The sequence below is a fragment of the Aegilops tauschii genome, chromosome 2, assembly GCF_002575655.3.
Source record: "Aegilops tauschii subsp. strangulata cultivar AL8/78 chromosome 2, Aet v6.0, whole genome shotgun sequence".
Classification (NCBI taxonomy): Eukaryota; Viridiplantae; Streptophyta; class Magnoliopsida; order Poales; family Poaceae; genus Aegilops; species Aegilops tauschii.
The window spans coordinates 129447405-129465873 of NC_053036.3; positions in this window are offsets into that span (position 1 = coordinate 129447405).

The window sequence follows — 18469 nt, forward strand, 5'->3', positions numbered from 1 at the left end:
GGGCATGGCATCGAGCTTGCACAAATGGACAGTCGCAGCTTGCAAGAGTAGCATGCGCAATGAGCAGGTACATCACATCCCTGATTATATCTAATTCAACTCTTCAATTTCTGGCCAATAGTTAAACCTGACGGTGTTGTAGAACTGCTTGTATGTAGGGAATCTATGAGAAAATGAAACCAATTTCTACTTATTTTATAACTCCCCCAATAAATACTGAACTGACTGAATCTGATGTATCTAATCAAGTTTTCGGTGCAAACATCCAAGCTCATGTTGTTCTTGAGCCTGAAGTGTCTAATGAACAGACTGCTAATGAAGGATTTGATGCAAACATTTTACATGCTCCTGGTGATGAACATATAGTGTCTAATGAGGCATCTAATGCAAGCATTTTGCAAGCTCCCATTGAAGGATTTAGTGTCTAATGATGATCCGCTATGTTGAGAGAGACATAGAGATTTGCAGACATTGATGACAAGCAAATTATAGTGCATTTTCATGGCTTGAGGAAATGTCGAGGCCATCTACCAGAAAGTCCTCGTATCATGACAACGTAGCATAAATACTTTTCTAATCTGTTGTTTGAAACTATTGGCATACTTGTGCAGGATAGATATATTGATATGCAGTTTGCGCACTGGTTATAGGTGCAATTACACTTCGATATTTTCAGCCAGAGAACGAATAATTCAAGCAGGTAGAGACCATGTTTGTAGTCCTTGTACACCATGTTGCACTTTGTGTTTTTTGGTGCTTGCATCATTTAGTGTTTATAATCTGAACTACTTTGGATCATTAGCTGGTTTTCAAAGTGCATGTAGCTTCACATTTCTCAAGTTATGTTGATTTCCGGAGTGCAAATGCCTTCGTATATTTTAAGTTAAATGTTCGCCCCTGGTAACTTGAATTCGTGGATCCGCCACTGCACACAAATCATACACGAATGCCAGTACGAATTAAATGAAATGCAGGGACTTACGCTAGCTCGTTGTACAGGCTCACTGCAGCTCTGCTTGCGCTTGGGATGTTCCATCTACAAGTTCATGTTACCACTTTCTTGGATGTGCAGGCCTTGTGCTCCTTGCATCCCCCTCTGCATTTTTGACACGGCGAATGGCTGATCAAATAAGCGGAATCAACCTTGCTGTTGTACCGGAGGACAGATACTTACAATGTTATACGGGTGTGCAGGATGTGTACCAGATCCCGTTGTGCCGTCATGCTTCGCTAAAAAATGGATTTGCTTGTTTCAGATGATATCTCTAGAAGAAATAAGAGTTAAAGTCAGAGTTGGATAGGCATGTAAGCTAAGAGAGCAGTGAAAGGATATCCAAACATCGTCGGAACAGTGCACAAGGGAGTGATGTGTGGATACCTAGTTCAGGCCGGCGTTTGGGCATGCTCGCCTAGCTAGAGTGCGGGTCACTTCAGAGCCATTGAGGGTGATGCGCTGGCGTTGGCTGGCCGCGCACGTATGCAGATCTTGAGTGGCAGCGGAGCGCTACGATCCGGTGGACGAGACCGTTGGTGAAGCCCCAGCGGCCTCGGGGGGCGGAGGCGCGACGATGTGCTCGGTGAAGTACCCCCGGTGAGCTGGGAGACGGCATCAGTGAAGCGCACCTGATGCGGTGGAAGTCGGTGTCTGTGAGGCACGTCGGTTGCAGCGGCCGACGTTGTTGGTGGACCACCCGGTGCGGTGGACGAGGGCGTAGATGAGGTAGCTCTGGTGCGATGGTGAAGCGCGGCCGTCGTCTTCGTCGTCATCGTCCGGCACAGCGGTGGGGAAAGAGACAAGCCGAGGGGCGATTCGAACTTTGCTTGGGTTGGCGGCGAATTAGGGATTTGAGCAATCTGGGCGCGGAAGTGGGCGTTAGAGAAGGGAGATTTTGCAGGGCTGGAATTGGGACCGCCAGATATTTCAATCCGAACCGTGGAAGCGCGAACTTATTTTGTCATTGTCCTTTTTTTGGGTGGGGAGGGGGAGGGAGGGAGGGGGTGGGTGGCTGGGTGCTACGCGTCCGTCCGACACACGCGACCACCACGACACGACCCTGGTCTGCCTGGTGCGCCTACATTTGAGAATGCAAACGGATCTTCTTTCATTTGCAAACGAATCTGTATGTATTACCATGCCCGTGTTTTCCTTGCAATAATTAGTCATTCGAAACGAGATACTATAAATTAATTAATGAGGAGTTATTTGAAAAAAAATCGAAATGGTATCCCCGGTATCCACGCTAACGTGGATTAGAGTGTGTGTCACATAATTAGTTATTTGAATTAGAGTGTGTGTCACATAGCAATCTCCAATTCTAACGTGGATTTCGCATTTCACTGTATCCACGCTACTTTTTTAATACAAATTCATATGTATATGATGAACACCATGGTAGTGAGAAAACTTTTGGATGGATTCAAACATATGACCTACAAAATAGCACAACAAATCGAGTCAATGTCAACTTTTCGAAACCTAGTATGGCACGAATTCGAAATAATTACCCATATGCATGGTCCTCAATTTAAATCTTACAATGTACACCGAATTGAAACATCGATATTAAGTCTCGTACTATCTACATTCAAATGTTGCTTTTAGCCCCCCCCCCCCCCCCCGCACACATGCTACATACTTCCTGTATCGGTCAATCTTCCTCTCATAACCACCTTAGGAAGCTATCGGTTTCCAACACACATCCATTCTTTCTCTCCATGTTTCGATCTCTAACTCTCTCAACTACACAACCCCCTTTTTCCACTCTGTTACGAAATGTATTTACCTCACACACCCACCATTGCACCCCATGTCGAGCTCTCTCTCTCTCTCTCCCTCTCCCTCTCACCCTCTCGCGCTAAATACATGCATTGCCTATCTAGCCCCCCAACCTCTCGTGCGCACGCACGCACGTTGTCTATCTAGGTCACTCCCTCGAGATTGTCTCACTCTTTCCTCCGCACGGCGGGCCACACTCGCTCAATCTCGCTCTCTTTATCTGTGTCTCGTTTAACCTCGTTTTCTTTCGCACACAAATGATATATCTCCCTGTTCGGGCCTCGATCGACACACTCTATACTCTCTCACGCAGATTGTCTATCTAGGTCAGTCCATCGAAGCCGCCCCCACTCTTTCGACCTCATGGCGGGCCATGCTCTCTCTCTCTCTCCCTCCCTCTCTCTCTCTCCCTCTCTCTCTCTCTCTCTCTTTGTATGTCTCGATTGACCTCGCTCTTTCTCGGACAAAAACGATATATCACCATGTTTGAGCCCATTTCGACTTATTCACATTGTATACTCTCTCACGCACATTGTCTATCTAGGTCACTCTCTCCAAACCGTCTCACTCTTTCGATCGCACGACGACCCTATGTGATCGATTGACCTTGCTTCCTCCCACGCACAAAATATATCTACACGTCTGTGACTGGATCATCTCTCAAGCTCTATCTTACAGCCCTCACCCTTGCCAAAAGCTCAATCGGACAATATCACTCCAGAGCATATATATTTTTTCAATGAATGTCGGACCACACTCACTTTGTCTCTCTATCTATATGTCTCTCGATTGACCTCGCTTTCTCACGCCATATCTTCCACACATTGAAGCTACCTCTCCATCCCTCGCAAAGCTGGAGCTATTTACATTGAGAGGGGCACTCCAACCTTGGATTAATTTGTGTAGGCAATTATTCCGGTTGGTTTAGATTATATTTTCGTAGCATTCGGCCCACAACTACTCGAAACACCGTTGCAACCCCCGCAACTCCCCTAGTTGATTTCCCTCTGGCTCGGTCATCGCTCTCTCGCACGTCCTTTCTCGCCTTCAACGTCGCACCCTGGTATTATTGCAAAAAACTCTGTTGTTCTCTTTAATTATTATAAATAAGCTACAAAACTACACACCGATAGTCCACTTGGAATGGAACAAATTTCGACCCACAAATTAAAGTGCTACAAACTACACACCGAGGGGCCCACATGTCATGAAACAAATTTGGACCCATATACAAATTAAAAAATAAAGAACGAGGATCGGACATGCGACCAGGGCCTTCAAGACGCACGTCAATAGGCAACATACGTAGAAAAGCAATGTTTGTTGTACCTCCCTTTGTTCACATAATGTTTTTATATTACGACACCCTATTTAATTGATAACATGTAATATTATTTTTAGTACTATTCTCCTTCACTTACTGGCGGGTTCCATGTGTGCTCTCTCTCTCCTCCCCTTCTGCGTTTAGACGCACGGGCAAACACGAAGAACTCGCGGGCGATGTTGCCGTTGACCATATTTGGACACGTTCACAAGTTACGGCACCAGTTTCACGTGCTAACAGCACTAGTCAGTGTGTACGTGCAATTCACGTTAATTTGGAAGTATATTAAGTGCATGTGGATATTAAGTAGGATATTATTTGCGTGTTATTATGTGATTAGCACTATTTTTGGCATGAAATTAACTGCACGCTAAACGTGTTGAGCGCTCGACATTGAAGCAGTCTAGGTCGTTGGATGACAAGGAATACATGTGGCTTGATGACGTTTTATATTTAATTTGATACGGCTCTAGCAGAACATTCAATCGATCAAACCATAGATTTCGTTCAGTCTGACTCCGACTTTAAATTATACGACGATCGATCTAAAATAAATGGAAATGATAAACGTTCGGATTTTAAGCATGGCAATCCGAACGTTTTTCATGGCAAATTTAGATTATGCGGCGGCGGCGGGGGCGTCTTGCGGTGGGAAGCAGCTCCTCTGCCGTGCTCTGTGTGTCGTCGGGCCACTGACCGACGGTGACGGTGGCGCCTTGCGCCATTGTTGGCGTACTCCTGGACGTTGGCCTAGCTTCAAGGAAGGCCAAAATGTTCTGGACTTCGGAGCGAGTCAACTGGCGGGAGGAGGCGACTGGCGTTGGTGCAAGGAAGCGGTCGACGGCGGCCATCTATGCCACTGAGGGGGGCACTGGCACCCGCGCGGGGACAGCCGCTGTCAACGGCGCGGCGGAGACATTCATGTGCACGGGCACCAGCACGGGCACGCACGTCAGTGCATGCGCTGGCAGGTGCACGGGCACCGCACGGGCGTGTGCGTTAGTGCACGCGCAGGCGCATCCGCTGGCAGGTGCACGGGCGCGTGAAAGTCGGCGGGGACCTCGTGGAACCCTGTGGCATCAAGCTCGGTGACAATGTGCGGCTCCCAGCCCATCAATGCCACGGGGATGGGCGCTGGCGCAGTCGGGGCGCCGGGAGCGGGAACGGGAGCGGGGACAGGCGCGGCGTCTTCCCGCAAGGCACGTTCAAGCTCGTCCCAAAGTGCCTTATGTTCTTGAGACTCCGGCTGGGTGTCTTCCTCAGAAAACTGGAAGACTAAGGGCAGACCATCGTGATGCGGCATGGCGTACGTTTAGGTCAGGCTGGTTGGAGGTAGACGACAGGAGAATCGGAGAGGAAGAGAGAAGATTGTAGCGATACCGGATAGTGCGGGGTTGATTTTAAACTGCGGCGCCGGCGACATTAAAAGTGGGAGCAGTTGGGACGAAGGTGGGCGGCGGAGCCTGGTCAAAGGGCTCGCCTCCCGGTGAGCCTGCACAGTGGTCTGCTCGCACGCCTCCCTGTCAGCCGGCGCAGCGGTCTGCTCGCACGCCTCCCGTCGACTCACACGCTTGCTCGGACGGCACCTGCCGATGAGAAGCGGGACTCGTGGCGGCACGTAAACGCCCACGGTTTCAATAGAGAAAGCGTTTGCCTTAACGTGACAAGTCTTTGTTCCAAATACCTTGGCTCTTCATTTGTGCAACTTGTCATAAGCAGCTTGTCTCAAATTGAAGAAAAAAATTACGAAGTAATATTTGTGCCATATCACGTGACCATGCTCAGTTTCAAGAATTTATGATCACTTTTGGATTTTCTGAAATTTAAGATCCAGGATTCGAAACAATATCATAACCTGCATCATGCAATAAATTTTCAAGCCATACATCTGTCCTGTTGTATTTCTTAAGAAAGGATTTGGTCAAACATTTTGCTTAGTTAGACTTCAGGATAATCCCTCCGTACCAGTGCATTGCCTGATATATTAACTCAAGTACTAGGCACGAATAAACGGGCTCAATTCTGTGCTCATCCTGGTGTAGTAGTAGTAGTACTAGGCAATGCAGTTGACGGGTGACCTTGGCGAGCGGCGACCGAGGGAATTGAACCGTGCTCGGCATGGTAGGTAACGTTGTCTAGTTACTAAAGCATCCCTCCGTTGTTCATCGGTAGTCATTATGGACCGGGGACATGAGGGGAATTTCCTAGGGCTGGAATTCTGGCCGCCAGATATTTCGACTCGAAGCTCGGAGGCTCGACTAGTTGGGGTTGCCTAATGTACGTACCACGCATGCCACCAGAAGGACACGAGTGTTGGTGTCAAAACCGGCGGATCTCGGGTAGGGGATCCCGAACTGTGCGTCTAAGGCAGATGGTAATAGGAGGCGGGGGACACAATGTTTACCCAGGTTCGGGCCCTCTCGATGGAGGTAATACCTGTTGGGGAACGTAGTAATTTCAAAAAAAATTCCTACGCACACGCAAGATCATGGTGATGCATAGCAAACGAGAGGGGAGAGTGTTGTCCACGTACCCTCGTAGACCGACAGCGGAAGCGTTATCACAACGCGGTTGATGTAGTCGTACGTCTTCACGATCTGACCGATCAAGTACCGAACGTACGGCACCTCCAAGTTCTACACACGTTCAGCTCGATGACGTCCCTCGAACTCCGATCCAGTCGAGTGTTGAGGGAGAGTTTCGTCAGCACGACGGCGTGGTGACGATGATGATGTTCCACCGACGCAGGGCTTCGCCTAAGCTCCGCTACGATATTATCGAGGTGTAATCTGGTGGAGGGGGAACCGCACACGGCTAAAATATCATATATTAAGTGTGTATAGAGGTGCCCCCCTGCCCCCGTATATAAAGGAGCAAGGGAGAGGCCGGCTGCCTATGGGCGCGCCAAGGAGAGGGGGGGAGTCCTCCTAGTAGGAGTAGGACTCCCCTTTCCTAGTCCTACTAGGAAAAGAATGGGGGAAGGAAAGAGAGGGAGAGGGAGAGGGAAAGGGGGCTGCGCCCCCCTCTCCTAGTCCAACTAGGACTCCTCCTGGGAGGGGGCGCACCACCTCCTGGCTGCTGCCCTCTCTCTCCCCTCAAGGCCCACTAAGGCCCAATACTTCCCCGGGGGGTTCCGGTAACCCTCCGGCACTCCGGTTTAATCCGAAACTTCTCCGGAACACTTCCGGTGTCCGAATATAGTCGTCCAATATATCAATCTTTACGTCTCGACCATTTCGAGACTCCTCGTCATGTCCGTGATCACATCCGGGACTCCGAACAACCTTCGGTACATCAAAACATATAAACTCATAATAAAACTGTCATCGTAACTTTAAGCGTGCGGACCCTTTGGGTTCAAGAACTATGTAGACATGACCGAGACACCTCTTCGGTCAATAACCAATAGCGGGACCTGGATGCCCATATTGGCTCCCACATATTCTATGAAGATCTTTATCGGTCAGACCGCATAACAACATACGTTGTTCCCTTTGTCATCGGTATGTTACTTGCCCGAGATTCGATCGTCGGTATCTCGATACCTAGTTCAATCTCGTTGCCGGCAAGTCTCTTTACTCGTTCTGTAATACATCATCCCGCAACTAACTCATTAGTCACAATGCTTGCAAGGCTTATAGTGATGTGCATTACCGAGTGGGCCCAGAGATACCTCTCCGACAATCGGAGTGACAAATCCTAATCTTGAAATACGCCAACCCAACATGTACCTTTGGAGACACCTGTAGAGCACCTTTATAATCACCCAGTTACGTTGTGACGTTTGGTAGCACACAAAGTGTTCCTCCGGTAAACGGGAGTTGCATAATCTCATAGTCATAGGAACATGTATAAGTCATGAAGAAAGCAATAGCAACATACTAAACGATCGGGTGCTAAGCTAACGTAATGGGTCATGTCAATCACGCCATTCTCCTAATGAGGTGATCCCGTTAATCAAATGACAACTCATGTCTATGGCTAGGAAACATAACCATCTTTGATTAACGAGCTAGTCAAGCAGAGGCAAACTAGTGACACTCTGTTTGTCTATGTATTCACACATGTATTATGTTTCCGGTTAATACAATTCTAGCATGAATAATAAACATTTATCATGATATAAGGAAATATATAATACTTTATTATTGCCTCTAGGGCATATTTCCTTCAGTCTCCCACTTGCACTAGAGTCAATAATCTAGATTACATAGTAATGATTCTTACACCCATGGAGTCTTGGTGCTGATCATGTTTTGCTCGTGGAAGAGGCTTAGTCAACGGATCTGCTACATTCAGATCCGTATGTATCTTGCAAATATCTATGTCTCCCACCTGGACTAAATCCCGGATGGAATTGAAGCGTCTTCTGATGTGCTTGGTTCTCTTGTGAAATCTGGATTCCTTTGCTAAGGCAATTGCACCAGTATTATCACAAAAGATTTTCATTGGTCCCGATGTACTAGGTATGACACCTAGATCGGATATGAACTCCTTCATCCAGACTCCTTCATTCGCTGCTTCCGAAGCAGCTATGTATTCCGCTTCACACGTAGATCCCGCCACGACACTTTGCTTGGAACTGCACCAACTGACAGCTCCACCATTCAATGTAAATACGTATCCGGTTTGCGATTTTGAATCGTCTGGATCAGTGTCAAAGCTTGCATCAACGTAACCCCTTACGATGAGCTCTTTGTCACCTCCATATACGAGAAACATATCCTTAGTCCTTTTCAGGTATTTCAGGATGTTCTTGACCGCTGTCCAGTGATCCACTCCTGGATTACTTTGGTACCTCCCTGCTAAACTTATAGCTAGGGACACATCAGGTCTGGTACACAGCATTGCATACATGATAGAGCCTATGGCTGAAGCATAGGGAACATCTTTCATTTTCTCTCTATCTTCTGCAGTGGTCGGGCATTTAGTCTTACTCAATCTCACACCTTGTAGTACAGGCAAGAACCATTTCTTTGCTTGATCCATTTTGAACTTCTTCAAAACTTTGTCAAGGTATGTGCTTTGTGAAAGTCCAATTAAGCGTCTTGATCTATCTCTATAGATCTTAATGCCTAATATATATGCAGCTTCACCGAGGTCTTTCATTGAAAAACTCTTATTCAAGTATCCCTTTATGCTATCCAAAAATTCTATATCATTTCCAATTAGTAATATGTCATCCACATATAATATCAGAAATGCTATCGAGCTCCCACTCACTTTCTTGTAAATACAGGCTTCTCCAAAAGTCTGTATAAAACCAAATGCTTTGATCACACTATCAAAGCGTTTATTCCAACTCCGAGAGGCTTGCACCAGTCCATAAATGGATCGCTGGAGCTTGCACACTTTGTTAGCTCCCTTTGGATCGACAAAACCTTCCGGTTGCATCATATACAACTCTTCTTCCAGAAATCCATTCAGGAACGCAGTTTTGACATCCATTTGCCAAATTTCATAATCATAAAATGTGGCAATTGCTAACATGATTCGGACAGACTTAAGCATCGCTATGGGTGAGAAGGTCTCATTGTAGTCAATTCCTTGAACTTGTCGAAAACCTTTCGCAACAAGTCGAGCTTTATAGACAGTAACATTACCATCAGCGTCAGTCTTCTTCTTGAAGATCCATTTATTTTCAATGGCTTGCCGACCATCGGGCAAGTCAACCAAAGTCCATACTTTGTTCTCATACATGGATCCCATCTCGGATTTCATGGCTTCAAGCCATTTTGCAGAATCTGGGCTCACCATCGCTTCTTCATAGTTTGTAGGTTCGCCATGGTCTAGTAACATGACCTCCAGAACAGGATTACCGTACCACTCTGGTGCGGATCTTGATCTAGTTGACCTACGAAGTTCAGTAATAACTTGATCTGAAGTTTCATGATCATTATCATTAACTTCCTCACTACTTGGTGTAGGTGTCGCAGAAACTGATTTCTGCGATGATCTACTTTCCAATAAGGGAGCAGGTACAGTTACCTCATCAAGTTCTACTTTCCTCCCACTCACATCTTTCAAGAGAAACTCCTTCTCTAGAAAGGATCCATTTCTAGCAACAAATATCTTGCCTTCGGATCTGTGATAGAAGGTGTACCCAACGGTCTCCTTTGGGTATCCTATGAAGACACATTTCTCCGATTTAGGCTCGAGTTTATCAGGTTGAAGTTTCTTCACGTAAGCATCGCAACCCCAAACTTTAAGATACGACAACTTTGGTTTCTTGCCAAACCATAGTTCAAAAGGCGTCGTCTCAACAGATTTCGATGGTGTCCTATTTAGAGTGAATGCAGCTGTCTCTAAAGCATAACCCCAAAACGATAGCGGTAAATCAGTAAGAGACATCATAGTTCGCACCATATCTAATAAAGTACGATTACGACGTTCAGACACACCATTACGCTGTGGTGTTCCGGGTGGCGTGAGTTGCGAAACTATTCCGCATTGTTTCAAATGTAGACCAAACTCGTAACTCAAATATTCTCCTCCACAATCAGATCGTAGGAATTTTATTTTCTTGTTACGATGATTTTCAACTTCACTCTGAAATTCTTTGAACTTTTCAAATGTTTCAGACTTATGTTTCATTAAGTAGATATACCCATATCTGCTCAAATCATCTGTGAAGGTGAGAAAATAACGATATCCACCACGAGCTTCAATATTCATCGGACCACATACATCTGTATGTATGATTTCCAACAAATCTGTTGCTCTCTCCATAGTTCCAGAGAACGGTGTTTTGGTCATCTTGCCCATAAGGCACGGTTCGCAAGTACCAAGTGATTCAAAATCAAGTGATTCCAAAATTCCATCAGTATGGAGTTTCTTCATGCGCTTTACACCGATATGACCCAAACGGCAGTGCCACAAATAAGTTGCACTGTCATTATTAACTCTGCATCTTTTGGCTTCAACATTATGAATATGTGTATCACTACTATCGAGATTCATTAAAAATAGACCACTCTTCAAAGGTGCATAACCATAAAAGATATTATTCATATAAATAGAACAACCATTATTCTCTGATTTAAATGAATAACCGTCTCGCATTAAACAAGATCCAGATATAATGTTCATGCTCAACGCTGGCACCAAATAACAATTATTTAGGTCTAAAACTAATCCCGAAGGTAGATGTAGAGGTAGCGTGCCGACGGCGATCACATCGACTTTGGAACCATTTCCCACGCGCATCGTCACCTCGTCCTTAGCCAAACTTCGCTTAATCCGTAGCCCCTGTTTCGAGATGCAAATATTAGCAACAGAACCAGTATCAAATACCCAGGTGCTACTGCGAGTATTAGTAAGGTACACATCAATAACATGTATATCACATATACCTTTGTTAACCTTGCCATCCTTCTTATCCGCCAAATACTTGGGGCAGTTCCGCTTCCAGTGGCCAGTCTGCTTACAGTAGAAGCACTCAGTTTCAGGCTTAGGTCCAGACTTGGATTTCTTCTCTTGAACAACAACTTGCTTGTTGTTCTTCTTGAAGTTCCCTTTCTTCTTCCCTTTGCCCTTTTTCTTGAAACTAGTGGTTTTACTGACCATCAACACTTGATGCTCCTTTTTGATTTCTACCTCCGCTGCCTTTAGCATTGCGAAGAGCTCGGGAATCGTCTTATCCATCCCTTGCATGTTATAGTTCATCACGAAGCTCTTGTAGCTTGGTGGCAGTGATTGAAGAATTCTGTCAATGACGCAATCATCCAGAAGTTGAACTCCCAGTTGAATCAAGTGATTATTATACCCAGACATTCTGAGTATATGCTCACTGACAGAACTATTCTCTTCCATCTTGCAGCTATAGAACTTATTGGAGACTTCATATCTCTCAATCCGGGCATTTGCTTGAAATATTAACTTCAACTCCTGGAACATCTCATATGCTCCATGACGTTCAAAACGTCGTTGAAGTCCCGGTTCTAAGCCGTAAAGCATGGCACACTGAACTATTGAGTAGTCATCAGCTTTGCTTTGCCAGACGTTCATAACTTCTGGCGTAGCTCTTGCAGGAGGCCTGGCACCTAGCGGTGCTTCCAGGACGTAATTCTTCTGTGCAGCAATGAGGATAATCCTCAAGTTACGGACCCAGTCCGTGTAATTGCTACCATCATCTTTCAACTTAGCTTTCTCAAGGAACGCATTAAAATTCAACGGAACAACAGCACGGGCCATATATCTACAATTAACATAGACAAGCAAGATACTATCAGGTACTAAGTTCATGATAAATTTAAGTTCAATTAATCATATTACTTAAGAACTCCCACTTAGATAGACATCTCTCTAATCATCTAAGTGATTACGTGATCCAAAGCAACTAAACCATGTCCGATTAACACGTGAGATGGAGTAGTTTCAATGGTGAACATCACTATGTTGATCATATCTACTATATGATTCACACTTGACCTTTCGGTCTCTGTGTTCCGAGGCCATATCTGTACATATGCTAGGCTCGTCAAGTTTAACCTGAGTATTTCGCGTGTGCAACTGTTTTGCACCCGTTGTATTTGAACGTAGAGCCTATCACACCCGATTAACACGTGGTGTCTCAGCACGAAGAACTTTTGCAACGGTGCATACTCAGGGAGAACACTTTTATCTTGAAATTTTAGTGAGAGATCATCTTATAATGCTACCGTCAATCAAAGCAAGATAAGATGCATAAAGGATTAACATCACATGCAATCAATATAAGTGATATGATATGGCCATCATCATCTTGTGCTTGTGATCTCCATCTCCGAAGCACCGTGCTTGTGATCTCCATCTCCGAAGCACCGTCATGATCACCATCGTCACCGGCGCGACACCTTGATCTCCATCGTAGTATCGTTGTCGTCTCGCCAACTAATTGCTTTTACGACTATCGCTACCGCTTAGTGATAAAGTAAAACTATTACATGGTGATTGCATCTCATACAATAAAGCGACAACCATATGGCTCCTGCCAGCTGCCGATAACTCGGTTACAAAACATGATCATCTCATACAACACATTATATCACATCATGTCTTGACCATATCACATCACAACATGCCCTGCAAAAACAAGTTAGACGTCCTCTACTTTGTTGTTGCATATTTTACGTGGCTGCTACGGGCTTAGCAAGAACCGTTCTTACCTACGCATCAAAACCACAACGATAGTTTGTCAAGTTGGTGCTGTTTTAACCTTCGCAAGGACCGGGCGTAGCCACACTCGGTTCAACTAAAGTGAGAGAGACAGACACCCGCCAGTCACCTTTAAGCAACGAGTGCTCCGAACGGTCAAACCAGTCTCGCGTAAGCGTAAGCGTACGCGTAATGTCGGTCCGGGCCGCTTCATCTCACAATACCGCTGAACCAAAGTATGACATGCTGGTAAGCAGTATGACTTATATCGCCCACAACTCACTTGTGTTCTACTCGTGCATAGCATCAACGCATAAAACCAGGCTCGGATGCCAATTTTGGGGAACGTAGTAATTTCAAAAAAAAAATCCTACGCACACGCAAGATCATGGTGATGCATAGCAAACGAGAGGGGAGAGTGTTGTCCACGTACCCTCGTAGACCGACAGCGGAAGCGTTATCACAACGCGGTTGATGTAGTCGTACGTCTTCACGATCTGACCGATCAAGTACCGAACGTACGGCACCTCCAAGTTCTACACACGTTCAGCTCGATGACGTCCCTCGAACTCCGATCCAGCCGAGTGTTGAGGGAGAGTTTCGTTAGCACGACGGCGTGGTGACGATGATGATGTTCCACCGACGCAGGGCTTCGCCTAAGCTCCGCGACGGTATTATCGAGGTGTAATCTGGTGGAGGGGGGCACCGCACACGGCTAAAATATCGTATATTAAGTGTGTATAGAGGTGCCCCCCTGCCCCCGTATATAAAGGAGCAAGGGAGAGGCCGGCTGCCTATGGGCGCGCCAAGGAGAGGGGGGAGTCATCCTCCTAGTAGGAGTAGGACTCCCCTTTCCTAGTCCTACTAGGAAAAGAAGGGGGGAAGGAAAGAGAGGGAGAGGGAGAGGGAAAGGGGGCTGCGCCCCCCTCTCCTAGTCCAACTAGGACTCCTCCTGGGAGGGGGTGCACCACCTCCTGGCTGCTGCCCTCTCTCTCCCCTCAAGGCCCACTAAGGCCCAATACTTCCCCGGGGGGTTCCGGTAACCCTCCGGCACTCCGGTTTAATCCGAAACTTCTCCCGAACACTTCCGGTGTCCGAATATAGTCGTCCAATATATCAATCTTTATGTCTCGACCATTTCGAGACTCCTCGTCATGTCTGTGATCACATCCGGGACTCCGAACAACCTTCGGTACATCAAAACATATAAACTCATAACAAAACTGTCATCGTAACTTTAAGCGTGCGGACCCTTTGGGTTCGAGAACTATGTAGACATGACCGAGACACCTCTTCGGTCAATAACCAATAGCGGGACCTGGATGCCCATATTGGCTCCCACATATTCTACGAAGATCTTTATCGGTCAGACCGCATAACAACATATGTTGTTCCCTTTGTCATCGATATGTTACTTGCCCGAGATTCGATCGTCGGTATCTCGATACCTAGTTCAATCTCGTTGCCGGCAAGTCTCTTTACTCGTTCTGTAATACATCATCCCGCAACTAACTCATTAGTCACAATGCTTGCAAGGCTTATAGTGATGTGCATTACCGAGTGGGCCCAGAGATACCTCTCCGACAATCGGAGTGACAAATCCTAATCTTGAAATACGCCAACCCAACAAGTACCTTTGGAGACACCTATAGAGCACCTTTATAATCACCCAGTTACGTTGTGACGTTTGGTAGCACACAAAGTGTTCCTCCGGTAAACGGGAGTTGCATAATCTCATAGTCATAGGAACATGTATAAGTCATGAAGAAAGCAATAGCAACATACTAAACGATCGGGTGCTAAGCTAACGTAATGGGTCATGTCAATCACGTCATTCTCCTAATGAGGTGATCCCGTTAATCAAATGACAACTCATGTCTATGGCTAGGAAACATAACCATCTTTGATTAACGAGCTAGTCAAGCAGAGGCATACTAGTGACACTCTGTTTGTCTATGTATTCACACATGTATTATGTTTCCGGTTAATACAATTCTAGCATGAATAATAAACATTTATCATGATATAAGGAAATATATAATACTTTATTATTGCCTCTAGGGCATATTTCCTTCAATACCCTACTTCCTGCTTGATTGATCTTGATGATATGAGTATTACAAGAGTTGATCTACCACGAGATCATAGAGGCTAAACCCTAGAAGCTAGCCTATGATTATGATTGTTCTCGTCCTACGGACTAAATCCTCTGGTTTATATAGACACCGGAGGGGGATAGGGTTACACAGAGTCGGTTACAGAGAAGGAGATCTACATATCCGAATTGCCAAGCTTGCCATCCACGCAAAGGAGAGTCCCACCCGGACACGGGACGAAGTCTTCAATCTTGTATCTTCATAGTCCAATAGTCCGGCCAAAGTATATAGTCCGGCTGTCCGAGGACCCCCTAATCCAGGACTCCATCAGTAGCCCCTGAACCAGGCTTCAATGACGATGAGTCCGGCGCGCAGATTGTCTTCGGCATTGCAAGGCGGGTTCCTTCTCCGAATACTCCATAGAAGATCTTGAATACAAGGATCGTGTCCGGCTCTGCAAAACAAATTCCACATACCACCGTAGAGAGTACAATATCCCACAAATCTTATCTGCTAACAAATTTCATAGCGTGACATCACGCCACGGCCCGGTCATTATTCGAACCGTTTTTCTCAACCAGCTACTGCACATATTGCGAGGCAGTTCTCTTGGCACGTCTTGTCGAAGCAGAGATCGTGTCCCCTTATCACGGGATCCTCATCAATACGGGTGTGGGTAACCCAACCGCGCCATCAATCGCGGTGCTTGGGGAATAAGCGATTTTATGGGGCAAGTAGGGAGGCGCATAGTTTCTACTGCCCTTATAAAGGGACAAGGACTCCTCTTTTTCACCCACGCCTTCTTCTTCCCTGCCCATCCATTCTCGCGCACTCAAGCTCCAGCGCCCAAGTTCTCATTTTCTCCGTAAAACCATTCCAAACATGTCCAGGCCGGGAGGCAAGTGGATGGTCTCCTCCGTTACGGAGGAGAACATTACGAAGCTCCGGGAAGCTGGATACCTGGCCGCAGACATCGCGCACCGGCTCCCAGACGCGGGGCAGATCGTCCCTACTCTAGAACCCCACGAGAGGGTTGTATTCCTTACCCACTTTGTCTGCGGGCTGGGATTTCCCCTCCACCCATTCGTCCGCGGGCTCATGTTCTACTACGGGCTGGACTTCCATGATCTGGCCCCCAATTTCATCCTCAACATCTTGGCGTTTATCGTCGTGTGTGAGGCCTTCCTCCGCATCAAGCCCAACTTCGGCCTGTGGCTGAAGACCTTCAATGTGAAATCGAAGGTGGTGGTCGGCCAGCAAGCGGAGTGCGGAGGCGCCATGGTGGGCAAAATGCCCAACGTCACCTGGCTCGAAGGCTCCTATGTGGACACCGTGAAGGGGTGGCAATAGCGGTGGTTCTACATCACCGAGCCGCGCGACACCAACTGGGTGGCGGCCCCCGAATTTCGATCCGACATCCCCATGTGGCTCACCTCCTGGAAAGAGACGGGCCTATCCTGGGGTTCGTCGGTGGAGCTGACCGGACTCCAGAACTGTGTTAAAAACATGATAAGCAAGAAAATCAAGCTTGTCAACGTGGTCCAGGTCATGCTCTTCCGCCGGATCCTTCCGTGTCAAAGACGGGCATTCAATATGTGGGAGTTCGACCCGGCCAAGCACCAGACGCTGCGAGAGCTTTTCGACACGACGCACCAAGACGTCTAGAAGGTGCTGTTCAAGGCCGCCGAGGTACCTCCTCCCCTTACCGAGGATCGCGGACTCAGCGCAAAGCGCCCTGCCAATCCGGCAAGCTCTTTATATCTCATAAGATGTTCTTTTCCCCAGTATAATCATGTGAGGGATCTGAGCCTCCACGCCATTTTAATAGGACTGGGTAGCAACAGCGGAGCGGATCGATTGTCCGGCCCCACTGCCCGAAGATCCAGCAAGGGCTCTCTTAACGGAGATGCTGGTTCCGCCACCCTATGAGGCGCTGGAGAAGAAGGCCAAGAAGAAGGCCGCGGGGACCAGGAAAGGTCTCCGGCGCAAGGTTGTATCGGACTCATCGTCCGATAACACCGAGGCGCCCTCCTCCCATGAAAACGAGGAGGAGGAAGAGGAAAGTTCTCCCCCCCCCCAGCCGGGGGAGACAAGAAAAGGAAGGCCGCCCCATCTGGGGAGGCCGAAGGGTCCAAGAAGGGAAGGACCCTCCTTCCGGACTACTCCACAACAGCCGCTTACAGCGACAAGGAGTGGTTGCCCAGGGACAAGCCCCTAGCGAAGTCGTAAGTATCCGGATACCATAATAGTTCTGGTATGTTTTGTTTTATTGCTTCTCATCATGCCAAATATGATCACGCAGTCCATCCAAAGCCCATATCGACGTATCCTCTTCGGATGAGTCTTTGGGCCAGTCAATGATGAACAGCGATTCACTCCCGACCGCCACCTCCCCCCGCCCTACGGACGACGTTGAGGTGTTGTCTCAGAGGGCACTGAAACAAGGGGAGATAGTTCTGGAGGCGCCCCAAGGCAATGTCCCAGACGCTGGGCGCATGGGGGGCAAGACTCCCATGGGCTCTAATGACGGGGGCGGCAAGTTTGGCCCCCAGTCGAATACTACGCCGGAACCCGCAGTGGTTCCGGATTCTGTCAGGCGACCCCTCGCTAAGGGGGGCGAGCCGTCTGTGCCGATGGCCTTTGTCCATCCGGAGGCATCGGACAATTTGCTGGAAGCGCTTCGCGGCACTTCCATTGACAAAGAGCACCGCACTATCATGAGTGCTGTGGACGAGAAGGTTCGGTCCGCCAAAAGCGGACTGACTGAAGCCTGTGCCAGCCTCTGCTACCTCTTGAGCACTGCGTTGGTTTTCCCTTGAAGAGGAAAGGGTGATGCAGTAAAGCAGCGTAAGTATTTCCCTCAGTTTTTGAGAACCAAGGCATCAATCCAGTAGGAGGCCACGCACGAGTCCCTCGCACCTACACAAACAAATAAATCCTCGCAACCAACGCGATAAGGGGTTGCCAATCCCTACACGTCACTTACGAGACTGAGATCTGATAGATATGATAAGATAATATTTTTGGTATTTTTATGATAAAGATGCAAAGTAAAATAGAAGGCAATAAAAATAACTTAGTGTTGGAAGATTAATATGATGGAAAATAGACCCGGGGGCCATAGGTTTCACTAGTGGC